The sequence below is a fragment of the Octodon degus genome, unplaced genomic scaffold (genome assembly GCF_000260255.1).
Source record: "Octodon degus isolate 3935 unplaced genomic scaffold, OctDeg1.0 scaffold00110, whole genome shotgun sequence".
NCBI lineage: Eukaryota > Metazoa > Chordata > Mammalia > Rodentia > Octodontidae > Octodon > Octodon degus.
The window spans coordinates 1,752,122-1,766,422 of NW_004524686.1; the positions used below are offsets into that span (position 1 = coordinate 1,752,122).

Below are 14,301 nucleotides of genomic sequence, written 5' to 3' on the forward strand. Positions count from 1 at the left end.
GGTAATGGTGGCTCTGCCCAGCTCCATGGTTATTGTGACACTGAGTGTGTGCTGCAGGGGGACCCTGGGTGGCAACTCAGTCCCTCAACTCTAGGCAGCCCAGCTGCTTGTCATTAACCAGTTGATGACTCTTTTAAAGGGAGTACAGGCTGTTATTTATTCCCACAAATTAATCTTAATAAAGTTATTATTCTGAGTATGCTATACAATGTAGTTTAGGAGTTAGAGATATAGCTCAGTGGCACTAACACCTGCCTGCAATGCAGCATAGATCTCTCTCTCTCTCTCTCTCTCTCTCTCTCTCTCTCTCTCTCTCTCTCTCTCTCTCTGGATTCTGCAGTGCTGGTGTCTCCTTCTTTAGGTAGTTTTCATGTTCTTTCTATCCTGAGTAGAACATTGGTCAAGATGAGCACAAATAGTGGGTGTAAAGTTTTACTAAAGTTAGAAAAAAGATTCTGCAGAGCGAGTTTGTGGCAAGTAAAAGCAGAAAAATAAATCCACCTTCAGTGTGAGGCTGGCCACCACCCCAAGAGCCAAGGGAGAACTCAGTGGTGAAAATTCAGCCCTGGATTTTATTATAACTCCTTTCCCAGCCAGTTTTAGCCCACATCCTACCATCCTGTCATGTGTGTACCTCTGTGTGTGTCTCTGTGTGTGTGTGTGTGTGTGAGAGAGAGAGAGAGAGAGAGAGAGAGAGAGAGAGAGACAGAGACAGAGACAAAGAGAAAGAGAGACTGAGATGGAGAGACAGTGAGACAGATAGAGATAGAGACAAAGAAGGAGACAAAGACAGACAGACAGACAGAGCCAGGGACAGAGGCAGAAATTGTGCAAGGGAGAATTTAAATTAATAGATGTAGTCTACAATTGAACAATTAATTACAGATATGCAGGGATGAAGTTATCTTAAATTATAAAGCAAGTCCTCTCAGGAAATACCTTGTACACTAATACAGCCATGGAGTGAAGGAGTCATGATGTTGCCCAGATCACCTGAGGGAGGCCAAAGGAGTGGTATAACTCAGATCAAAGCAAAGACAGTTGAAAGTCTGTACAGCCTTGACACGGGCAAATATGTGCTTTCTATTTATAATTTTGAAGTATTTCAATTTGCTTTATGTTTCTATATCTTTCTGAGCTGCTAATTGGCGAGGGCTTTCTGATTGTTGGGATTTAATTAAGGTAAATTATGTGTGCTTTGGAGGAGATTTAATTACTGTGTTCTTAACCAGTGAAATGATCAACTTTCATCCCTATAAATATCAATAAATTCCCAAGTATTACTATTTCTTTAATCTAAATTTGATTTCAACACAGATCAATAATTGATTAAAATATACATTTTTAGATTGAAAAAATTGAATACAAAGCACATGAAGATGTTCTAAAACAGATAGGAAAGTAGTAATAGGTTCTGGGGATTGAAAATCCATTATCTGACAGGGTCTGAATTTGAGGAAAACATTAAAGTCAAGAAACATATAACTACAAAGGAAGAGGAAGAAAGCTGAGACCTTTTTTTTTTTTTTTTTTTTTTTTTTTTTTTTTTTTGTGGAGATTCTAACTTGAAAACCACCATAACTTGGGCATCATTCCCATTTCTGGTGCACGACTGATAACACCTAAGATCAAGTCCAAAAATGCTGGCTGAGAAGGAAGAATAGTCCTACTAGTGTTGAAACACTTTGCCAGATTTTAGAAGTAATTTTAGGTCACCAATCCCAAGCCAATACATCCCATTTCAGGAAGACTGCTTAATGTGTTGGGATACAAGGATGGGGGAGGGGTCCCCTAAGCCTCCAAACTCCATCAGAGCTCCTCGGATAGTCATTACTTCAAAGTTAGATCTCTTTCTCTATTACATTCCAGAAGGCTGGAATGAAAATCTGCCGGCTAATGGCAACTCATTTAGCAGGATGACAGTTGCTTGATGCTCGCAGGGAGTGGAGCGAGCGTTCCATCAAGATGGCATTTCCTCTTGCAACAGCCTCACTGCAGATCTTTACTATAATGAGCATTAGAATAAACTATAGACTATTAATGAAGGAAAACATCTCACTATCAAATAAGAGGCTAAAAAAAAAACTGTGGAGAGCAGAAGAAGTCTTGAGAAATAACATGATATTGTATGCTGGACCACTAGGTCAATTGATTTGAAGCATGAGGTAGGGGCTTGAGGCCGCAAGGACATCGACACAAATCCTTATTTATGCACACTTAAGAATTCACAGGACCAGTTATTATAGGGAATAAGGCTTTTTCTGGCTGCCCATCTGCGGTTAACACACTTTTTACACACAATAGCATATGCATGATTTATAATTTAGATAGCAGTAAGTCTACATTCTGAATAGCATTGCATAAAAATGTAGAAATTGATTCAATACTTTTTGGCTACTGCATTTGATTGATTTTCTTTGATGGGTTTTTGGAGACTAATTTTATTTGCTTTTTTTAACTTATCAAAACAGGACTAGAGATGAAAGGATAGAAATTATTGATGCTGCTTCCATTTAGCTCCTTTGGGTGATTTGTAGGTTGCAAGAGCCTGTTTTGTTTAGCTACTTGAATGATAACTATTACCAGGCATTTACACAATGTTAAAAGAAAAAAAAATCATTCAGGTTTTATATTTCAATGAAGAGTAATTTGCTTATGAATTTACATTCTGGAGAAAAATCTTGCTTTAAAAAAACCATCAGATTCTTTTTTATGGCAGTGCACAGTTGGCTACATGAACATAAACAAATGTGAACCACCTACTGAGAGACGGTACATTAAAAAATAGATTCAGTATGCATTTGGGAAATATCGTGCTCTGTCACTCTGAATGTGAAGATAATCATTCTGCCAGAGTTCTCTTGGTATGAAAGGGTCCACAGTGCCTCTTTGGGTTGTTCATTACTTTGCTTGCTATAAGCTGTCGTTCATAAACCTGAGAAAATCATGATTTTATATCACTGAATTGTTATTTTCTCCAGGAGAAGACTTTTTTTAAGTGTTTAAACCACTGACTTAATATAGCCTCTTACTAATAGTATAACATTCTCCCTTGGGCAACCATCAGGGCTATCTTCCTGTTTTCTATATCCTGGTGGAAGAGCTCTCCTGGACTTCACATTTTAAGGCCAAATTAATTCCTTGATTAAGAATGAAAACCTTCAAGGAACCAAGCTGACAGAGTATGGCTGCTATGTCCCTTAAAAAAAGTGGTTTTCCCTCAAATTCTGCTGCCAGGGGCTGGCTTAGTCCTTCCTCAAGGTGAAGCTTGTTTGTCCTGTTATTTCCGTTATTCGTAAAACACTTACAAGTGTTACATCCCCGAGGCCCGTCTCCATGGTACATGCTAAGAATAGGCAGAAAGTTCTCACCAGTGGCTTTTTCATATTCTTCATTTGAAAGAGACCTACCTCTTCTCCTTCCTTTAGTCAGTGCCAATTTAACACCTAGATTTTAATTTATCACCTTTTCAGGGACCTGTTACCATTTCTCATCCAGGTTAAGGTTTTTGTTGCTTTGTTTATTGGTTACACACTAGTACAATTGTACTTTCTTTCCTATGCAATACTTATTTCACTTTTTCTGTTAGCCTGTGTGCTCATCTGTGCTATGATTTGGTGCTATGCTTAATGAGAATTTATTTTCACTCACTGTTATTTCAGGTACTTAGACTATTCTTTGGAAGTGCATAATAAAATGTAGTTGAGTGAATACGTAAGCAAATTCGCAAAAGGCTTAGCTAACAAAAATTTCCTAGGAATTCTCAATCAATTAAAGATTTTCACGGCTCATAAGACAATGTTAACCTTCATGTTTAGGGGCACCAGTTTTCCCCCAGAATAAGATTCTGTTTTGCTTCATCAGAAATAATTACCATCAGGTCATTTCTCAGTTGTTCATTGCAGAAAAGCCTGCTTAGGTTTATACTGGTTGGCTCTTCCTACTCATTACGCAATTGCTTTTAATCAGACTTTCAATTCATACTGGACAGTGCACATCAGGAGGGAAGAGTGTGCGTAATGGGATGTGCTCTGACAGCCAACCAGCTGGGCCAGGATTACATCTCACGTAATTATTGTCAACACGCACACCAAGTGTGAGAAGAGGAGGCAGAGGCGTTGCCCAGTGAAGACGTCTAGAGCTGTGTCTTGGGGAACACGAGGTGCCACGACACTCACAGAAGTTATTACAATGGCAAGGAATACTGCAATTCCCAGCCTTAGCCTAGAATCCTTGCTGGACACTGTCTTGTGCTTCTTCCTTGGATGTGCTGTTTTATAATTCACACTTCGTGTTCCACCCACACGTCCTTTTTAGCCTTAACCTGAATCCAGCCACCACACTCTTTAATGTCTTTAATAGTCCTTTCCCTCAGGCTAGCCACTTTCTTTCATGATCTTATGAGTGACCTCATCTACTTTTTTACTGAAAGGCATTATGTTTGTACATAACTTCCTCTCTTTGAGCCATTGGTCTTTATGTTGTTTTCTACACTCAAGGCTTATATATTTAAAATCCAATTTTCCAACCCAAAATAAGAAATGAAGACTTTCACTAACTTTTTTTGTATTTTGAAACCACAGATATACCTTACAGTATTATTTTTTTTAAAAAAAAATCCACTGATTTTTCTTTTTTCAGTTGTTATTTCTATTAATACAGAATTGCAGTATATTATCACTACATTATCTTGGGTGCCAAAATTTGGTTTCTCACAGGTGTCCCCTTTTTATCTGCCTCTGTCCTTCAGTGGCACCCAGTCTCCCTATTATCATTAGGGTGTCCTCATAATCAGATTCAAAAGTAGTGTGTTGGTCAGAGTATCTTTATCAATCATTAGATAATTGAAAATGTAGTTGTTAACTTTAATAGTCTTAAATGTGCGATTGTTGAGAGGAATCCACTGAGATTATACATTATTATTTTTAAACAAACCTAGACTCCTTTAATTAAAAGATAGATCAAAGTAGTTTTAACACATCAAAAATAAAAAATCCCATAATACAATTCATCTGCTGATATCTCCTAAGTTACTTTTCCAATACTTTTTTTCATATGTGTAGACATCACATGCCTATGATCACGATGTCTGTGGTATTTTTCTCTGAAATTCTAAAACAACACTGCATCATCAACACCTCCATGCATGTGGTGCATAGTTTTCACACTTCTCTGATGTTTTTAATAACAGGATCAAGGAGAGAGTGGGTTGAAATCTGGGGGTCAGCTAAAGGTCTTCCTTTCCTTGATAACAGGTCTGCTGCCCTTTTACTCATCCAGGCTCTAGCTCACTGTCATGCACTATTGTGGGCTATTCTACCCAGAGGACTAATTACGGCTCATTGCAATGAGGTTTGAAAAAATAACAGTTGCCTATATTTTAAAAAGTCTCCTTAATGTTATGCACACTGAGAAAACAGGGTAATGGTTTTATCTGTGAAACAAATTCTCTAGCAATCTAAACAGCCTCATGCTGAGGAGAAAAACATCCAGCCATTTCAGTGTTTAGAGATGCAAGAAATTTGATCTTTTTCCCTTGACATTTCTTTCATAAGCAGCCATCATCCTGGGTTGTCAGCACCTGTTTTATTATTTACAAATCCCGTTTGGCCTGTGTTTATCAGTTACTGATCAGAGGCCCTAACCCATTGTGAGTTTGAATGAATTTAAATAAAGAAGACATAGATCTGGGTTATGCAAATCCTCGCTTCCCTTTAGTATGTGTAATAATAATTATGCCAGTTACTTTTCCCTTAAGGTAAAAAAAATTCTTTTCTTTGCCTTCCTCTTCAGTGCTGTTTGTGTATTTCAATTTGTATTTTGATTCATTTTGGAAGGGTGGTTAGTTCTAGAGGAACTCAGATTTGTTTTTATTACTATTAATTGTCATTTCTCAATTTATCTCTAAAAAATCCTTACCACTTTTAGTGACTACTGCTATATGTAGTTTCTAACTTAATGTGAAGTACTAATTTCTTATCATTTTCCATTTATTTCTTCATTTATTCTTGACCTTTTCTATCAGGCAAAAAACAGCTGAACTACTTTTATTGAATTTACTCACTTGGTTTAGTTTACAGAAAGGACCAATTTAGTCAAATAAAAGTTGCAGTCTCAAAGCTTCTATAGTATCATGCGTGAATTCAAAATGTGTTTATTTTCTTAAAGTGCAGTTTTATGTACCATATCCTACTGATAATATAAAATATCTTTTCCCCTACTGTTTTTAAGATGCCATTTTAATATCTTTACTTTAAGAGCTTACAAGTTTTGTTTCCTAAACTGACGTATGGGGAATAAAAATAATATACCTCTTTTTTACATGTTATGTGTCATTATTATGGTACCTGGTGCTTAATGGTGCTAGAAATTGGTCTATGAAGAGACTTTGAAACTATAGCTGACCTGATTGCCTTTTGCTTATCCACCATACTGGCCTTCAGGAAGAGACTCTCATTTCATTTTCTCATACTCCTACATTCTTTTTGCAAAATGCTTTTGATGTTTTCTTTCCTTAAAATTATACTCTAGGCAGCCTTTAGGTACACATTGAGACAGCTTTTTTCTAATAATGACTAATCAATTGCCTATCCCTTTTCTGCCAGTTTATTACATTTTAAATAGACTATATTGGATTGAGACCAAATAAATATCATTAGTGATATTACAATGTTTTTTTCCTCTGGAAATATTTCTTCTATTTTTGAAACTCATGTTCTGAGGACTGCTTTTGGGTTGTACTTTAAAGGGGAGATGTATATTTCTCACACAACGTGAACCAACAAAACAACCTCTGGCATGCTTCCTAGTCAGGTCCCTCTGACTAGCAAACATATGTGGAAGGTGTTGTCATAATTATCACTTTCTGCATTAACCATTAAAACACTTTCAAAATTATTCATGTGAGGATAAAGTCCTATTTTTAGAATATTTTTAGTATCTTAAGAACACTGAGTAATTCCTTTTTAATTAATTAAGCTTATTGATACATTTTAGATATACATAACCATTGTACTCGTCATAGGGCATTTGTACCTGTACATGATGTATCTTGATTCTTCTTTTTTCCCATTACCTTCTCTTAACAATGAGTAATTCATACCGAAGGAAGATTTATTAGAGAAAGCAAGCATGATCAGTCCAATTTTCAGTATTTTTTTTAAATGTTAGAGGCTTTCTCTCCCTCAGGAAAGCCAGCCTCTCCAGTCTCTCCTCCCAAAAAAACCTCCCATATTTATGGCATACTTGTGTGTGCTAAATAAATGCATGAGCACTCTTTTATTTATAGCAATTTTGGTCTTTTAGGAATTGATCTTCACTTTTGTGTTTATAGCAAATGAGTTTTGTTTTAACATGGCATCGTTTGCCACCAATGACCAGAAAGCATCTGGCTTATAATTCAAAGATCATAAAAAATAATAACCTTGTTCTAGTCTGCCACTCAGCACTCACTCTCATGGCTTATGAACGAACCTATTCCCCTCCTCTCTTCCCCAAACTGAGCTTTTTATCTGCTTGGGGGCAGTAGTCTGTAGTTCTTAGCTATCCATATTTTCTTCCTTGATCTCTCTGTATTTCTAGTATACAAATAATATTTGAAATCTCCTTGTTTTGATTTTTTTAAATGCCCACATATATGTGTAAATGTCAATGTTTTCCTCACCCTTTTACCATAGTTTGGTTCATATGTGTTTTATAAATTCATTTTAAAACACATTTCTTTGATATATATGATTTTTAAAACATGCATATATTAAACTCCATGTATTCTTCTGTCTTTTTTTTTCCTTACTTGAAAATATTGTAACAAGCTGTGTATGGCTGTGCATACCTAAAGCCATACCTATTACAAAGGTTTGAGTGAAAAAAAATTACAAGTTATAGGCCAGCCTGGTCACCTAGAATTGGTGTGGTGGAGGTTGGAGCTATAGCTTAGCTGTGTACCTAGCAAGCATGAGGTGGCCCTAGGTTCAATCCCTAGTACAACAAAACAAACAAAAATTGTGACACAATGAGTAGTTTGATAGCTGCATGTATTTTTTTTCTTTCTTTAAGTCAGTGGTATTTTATTTAGTGTTAGTATTTAAATGAATGCATGTAATTGGTCCTCCTGGGTAAAGATGTATGTCTAATTTAATTATATACTCTCATGTTTATTAATACTTGCTTACTAATGGTGTCGTTCACTTTTATTCTGCCCTAAACTATTTTTACCTTGCTTTAGCTGCCAGTTTCAGAAAGAGGTACCTATAAAATTTCCCATTTTATGAATATATTTTATTCTTATGGTTAATTTTGTTCCATACTTTTAAAGACTATGTTTTTCAGTTGTATACTATTATGACTATCAAATCATTATGGTAAGTTGCTCATATTTTATACTCATCTGTATTGGTTAATGATTTTCTTAATCCTACTTTGTCTAATACTGTATTAGCGTTGCAGTGTCAGGGTTTTTGTATTTTCAAAACTTAGCTGGAATTAACCTACTTAGTTAGAATTTACCTGCTTTCTTAGTTAGAATTTACTAAGACTAGAGCCTTTCTGCACTGATCAGCACACCCCTGCCCAGACACACAAAATTAGTACGGGTGGGGGATGGAAGAGAGAGAAAGGCAGAAAAGGAGGGGCAGGAGGGTATGAAGGAGAGAGGGAGGAAGAGTGCAAAAGGGAAGAGGAAGTGATTTGTTAGGGGAAGGGGCTCCTGTGATGGTGGAGTGGGAAAGTCCCATGATGCACCATCTACAGGTTGGAAATCAGGAAAAATGATGGAGTAATTCAGTGTGCATCTAGTGCCCTGAGAACCGAGCAGGGAGCTGATGGTCAGGATCCTGGAGTCGGAAGGCTAGAGAATCAGGTGGGCTGGCATCCAAGGGCAGAAAAGAGGCATTTTACTTTTGCAATTTACATTTCTTTACCTTTTGAACTATTTAGACTCACAGATTGGATAGTACTAATTCACACTGAATCTTTGTATTTAGCACACTGGTTAAAATTTTAATCTAGGGCCGGCAGATAGCTCAGTGGACTAAAGTGCCTGCTTAGGTAGAGCACAGCAGCTGGGGTTTGATCCCTGGCATGCTGTGCTGGGCCCCATCCCAGGGGTGCACTGATGCAGCCATTGAGATTGGCATGGTGGCGCATGCCTGTAATCCCAGTGTTTGGGAGACTGAAAACAGGAGAATCTCTTGGAGTCCCATCTACGTAGCAAAACCTTGTAGATCCTATAGACCTAGCACTAAATACATTAAAAATTAATCTACTATGGAAAATCCTTCACAGACACAACCAGCATTAATGAATGACCAGATACGTGGGAATTGTTAGCCAAGTGAGTTCACAAAGACTCATGATCACATATTCCTTTTCTATGAACTGTACATGTGTACACATGGATAAATAAAAATCCATAGTTTCCAGTGCAGTGTTGTCATTGATTGTCCATTGATTTTTATTTATGTAATATTTAATTGTTAGTAATTAAGATTGGGTGCTATATATCCAAATGTGTATATAACATACATGTACTATTACTGTTAATGTACAAAGTTAGAGTGTATAGTTTTAGACAATATATATCACGGAGAGTCAAATGATCTTCTTGATATTTCTGAACATTTTTGACTGACTTCTTGTCATACCTGATTAGTTCATCATTGTTACCTGATAATGTGACAGATAAAGAATCTGCTTCAGGAATAGCAGCGCCAGCTCTGCTGTTGTACTTTTGCCTGCTTGTTCTTTCTTTAGTATTTTTGGCGTCTTGAATGTTTTGTTTACATTTTACACAAATATCTGAAAACCGCTTCATCATTTTTGTGGGAATTGTTCTAGCTGAAATACAAAATATAATTGTCAAATACACTGATATCATAAATTAAAATATAAAAGAACAAAGGAGTAAGGTATCACTGGCAACTCCTTTGGGTTGAAGAAATCACCCTTAGGATATTTTAACTATTATGCATTGTAAATAAAAATTTGCCATGCAAAAATAAAGGTGCCAGTGTCCATTTGTATAATGAATATTAATAAAGCTGATTTTAAAATTTGTTTGAAATGCAAATTACATGTAACAAGCAGCATGTTTTCTTTTCTCGGTCACAATGTAAGTTAATACAGTGCTTCCTACAGTGTGCCAGTGATTCTCTGGAAATCCTAAAACTCATCCTGGTAGTTCATGAAGCCAAAATTATCTTCATAATAATATTGAGAGCAGGTTTGGGCCGGTTGTGCAATTGCAAGGTTGCCTGTGAGGTTGGTGCCATTGGCCTAGAATTATATCCAGACTTTGCAAATTTGAGAAGCCAGGGACACAGCCAGTATTCTTCTCCAGCAGGCTGGATCCAGTGCACACTGAGTCATTGTTCTGACAAGGTATGATTGAAAAGTGAACCTTTCTTCAGAGATGTCAAAAACAAACAAATCTAAGCCTGGGTCTTGCTCTTCTCGCTCAAGGTTGGCATCAAGATCTTGTCCTCATTCATTTTCAAAGTCAAGTCCCAAAGCCAATCTGTCTCTTGGTCAAGAGAGCGCAGGCTGAGTTCTAGCTCCTGTTCCAGATTATATTCTCCAGCTCATAATAGAGAAAGGGATCACCCCAGAGTGTATCAGAATTGAGATTTCTAAGGTCACAACAGAAGAAATTGTAGGCCCAATTATTTCCGAGGGTGCAGCTGAGGCTTCTATCCATGGGGCCAGTATAACCGTGGAGGCTATGAAAACTACTGCTCTAATTAGCAGAACTATTGACAAACACACAGTCCTCGTCAGGGCTGTTCTTGATCCTGGTCCCCAAAGAGAAGGTCTCCTTTGCCAATGTCCAGGAGCCATTCTAGAAAATCAGATAAGCCATCTTCTGACAGGACAATGCACTCCTCATCCTCTCATTCCTCCTCCAACTGCAGTCACATTGAATCTTCTAAGTACAAATTTGCAAGTGACAAAAAGTCCCCCTCCAAAAATAGCCTGTCATATCAAGATGCTGGAGATAACCAAGGAGATGAGGCCAAGGATTAGACCTTCTCTGGAGGCACCTCTCAAGATGCAAAAGCATCTGAGAGTTTGAAAGCATGGCCAGATGCTACCACCTATTGTGCTGCTTCTGCATCACAAGCCATGGAAATTTCTCTGAGTCCTTGGGAGTGAAGTCCAGCTCTCAGAGCCCTCTTCTGTGGGTGGTAGGAAGGCGGCAGTCACCCTGCCCCAGCCCTGTACCAAAACCTAGTCCTCCACTTTCCAACATGTCCCAGATTGGCTCATCTCTTCCAAGTAGTGCTGGGTACCAGTCTGGGAGCCACCAAAGTCAGTTCAACCAGGTTCGTTGAGTCCTTCCAAAAAAAGCCCTGGGGTAAGAGTCCACCATCCTCTGGTTCCACTTACGGCTCATCTCAGAAGGACAGTGCTACTGTAGGAGGAACAGCCTATACCAAGAGGTACATAGAAGACCAGAAGACAGAGAATAGGAAAGATTAGGAGCAGAAACAGACAAATTCTGATAAAAAGAAAGTGAAGGAAAAGGGAAGCTTCTCTGACATGGATGCAAAAGTGAAATTGGATTCATTTGCTTCCAAGATTGACAGTGAGACACCCTTTAGGAGCAGTCATTCACCCAAAAGGCATAAGCTCCATGATGACTTTGAGAAGAAGGTGAAAGACTTCCACATGGCAGAGATGGATGATCAAGATAGGGACAAAACTAAGGGAAGGAAGGAATCTGAGTTTGATGATGAACCCAAATTCATGCAGAAAGTCACAGCTGGAACAAGTGAAAAACAGGAGGATAAGAAGTCAGGTAAGTGGGAGGGCCTGATGTATAGAGGGAAGGAAAGTCAGAGGAAAGCAGAGGCATTGGAGAAGGAGTCTTTCACAAAGAGATCCAAAAAGGAAGAATGAGCAGGGCCAAGAGGAGTGAAAGTGGGCACTGGGGATTTGTGCCTGAGAAGAATTTCTGAGTGACTGCTTACAAGGCAGCCCAAGAGAAAAGCTCGTCACCTCCCCCCAGGAAGACCTCTGAGAGCTGTGAGAAGCTGGGAGTCAGAGGAGGCTTTTCTGCAGGAAAGCCTTCATTTTCCATTACTCAAGAGGCCCACGCCAATGTATGCATGGACACATTGGACAAGGAGCTTGCATGACCCAGTGGTTTATTGGCTCATGAATGCAAGCTTTGTCAGGATATAGAGTTCATACAACAAAAGGAATAGGAGTTTCATTCCATTTTCCAGCATATTCAGTCAGCTCAGTCTCAGCTTAGCCCTTCAGAATTGTTTGCTCAGCATGTGGTGACCATTGTTCAACATGTTAAAGAGCATACTTTGGGCCCTCTGGAAAGACATTAAATGAACGGTTTACTAAATAGTTAAAGAGAGGAGCTGAAAAGGAGGCAGCTAAGAAGAAGTAAAGCTCAGAAATATACAGGAGAAAAGACATGTTCCCCAGTGCATTCAGAAAACATGGTTTGGCTCATGATAAAATGAAAAGTCCTTGGGAACCTGGCTACAAGGCTGAGAGAAAAGAATAAGAAGATCCTGTTGATCTTCCTTTTGATACTGAATGTCATAAAAACATAAGGAGATAGATCTTAGACAAAGTAAATCAAGAGACTCAGTGGATTCCCCAGACTCAAGCCATTCAAGGGAAGGGTCAACTGAGAAAACACATGAAGGATCAAAGAAGCAGAAGAAGCATCAGAGAACACGAGACTGGTCCAGGTCTTCCTCTTCCTCTTCCTTCGCCTCCCCTCCTCCCCCTCCCCTTCTCCTTTTCCTCCTCCTCCTCCCAGTCATCTCAATCCTACAAAGTGGAGAAGCATCCTGAAGAGACAGAGGAGACAGAAGAGAGCACCATGAGTTTGATAAATCCACACTGGGGACCAAAAACTTTGTGGGTCTAAGTGAAAGAGGTGGTGGCAGAGCTTGGGAAACCTTTCAATTTGGAGCCAGAAGGAGAGGCTGGGGTAGAGGCAACTATGCTGTTAACAATAACAACAACAGTAACAATAATTTTCTAAAGAGAAACCAGGAAGAGGAATGGGATCCAGAGTATATATCTAAAAGCAAGAAGTTTTACTTGCAAGATGACTGTGAAGGTGAAGGCAGTGATAAGTTGGTGAGCCAAGGCTGGGATGAGGAACCCTCCCCTCGGGTCAGGCCAGTTCATGTTCCAGAAATCCAGTACCAGCTCCAAGTGGGCTCACAATGTTTGGTGGGGACGAAGGAGAGATTAAAGATGATGAGATTGGAACAGAGAAACGAGAAGAGAAGGATAATTTGCAGCTCACAACTAAGTAGGGGCCTCTCTTGATGGGAGCCCTTGCCCTGGGGGAGAGGCACTGGCAAAGAGATGGCTGGTGAAGAGTTGAACAGAGGAGCCTCAAGAAGATTCTGAACATCCAACCCACCCCCACCAGCCACACAGAGCCCTACTACAGTGGAAAGTGTCCCTGGTGCTGTGTCCCACTGGACAGGGGAGGCCACCACAGAGCCTGGGGTCACGCCCAGCTCTCAGTATAACATGACATGTTGGACTCTAGAAGTGTTTCTCTTTTGTTGTTGGTGTATGGAGTGGAGGATACGGTAGGAGAGGGAGAGCAATGCTTGACTTTGGTTTGTTCACTATTAGAAACCAACAGTTTTGTTGTTAATTTTCATTTCAATTGGAGCTAAGAGGACTAATTTGATAATTTTCAGTCTATTCTTCTTTGACCTGATCTTTAAAGACCCTTTTTTCCTTTCTTTCTCTCTTTCTCTTTCTGTCTCTCTCTCTCTCTCTCTCTCTCTCTCTCTCTCTCTCTCTCTCTCGCTCTCGCTCTCGCTCTCGCTCTCGCTCTCGCTCTCGCTCTCGCTCTCTCTCTCTCTTTCTTTTGGCATATGTAGTAACAGCAAGACTTGATTTGGGCAAGTTTGATTCTTAAAAGACAAACCAAAGAATTTGAATAAATATTGAAGGGTTCACCTCAGTTTGGGACCAAGCTGCTTGGATCTTTGTAAAATCCAGCTTTGTATGTCAAGGAGGAATTTGAGGTCTTTCCAACCACCTTGTGTCCCCCTTTTCTACACAGCCATGTGTCACATGGAACTGCTTCTGAGCACTTCCCAGGCATCTGCTCCTGTACTTTCTGATTCCTCCAGGGCTGGGCTTTCCATTTTTCCCCAGAAGCTCTAGTGTCTCAGACTTCCTAGGCTTGCTGATCCTCAGCAACAGGAGTGGAAACTGGAGGGCAGTTGCTGGTTGGCTTTCTAAGATTCTTCTGAAATCTATTATCTTTACAAATATAAGATCAGAAAATAATTTTTCAATATT

The 14,301-nt window shown here is 39.1% G+C and overlaps 1 pseudogene; it reads left to right on the forward strand.

The window, feature by feature from the left end:
• Positions 1 to 10,408: 10,408 nt before the first annotated feature.
• LOC101560371 lies at positions 10,409 to 13,289 on the forward strand (annotated as a pseudogene).
• The last annotated feature ends 1,012 nt before the right edge of the window (positions 13,290 to 14,301 follow it).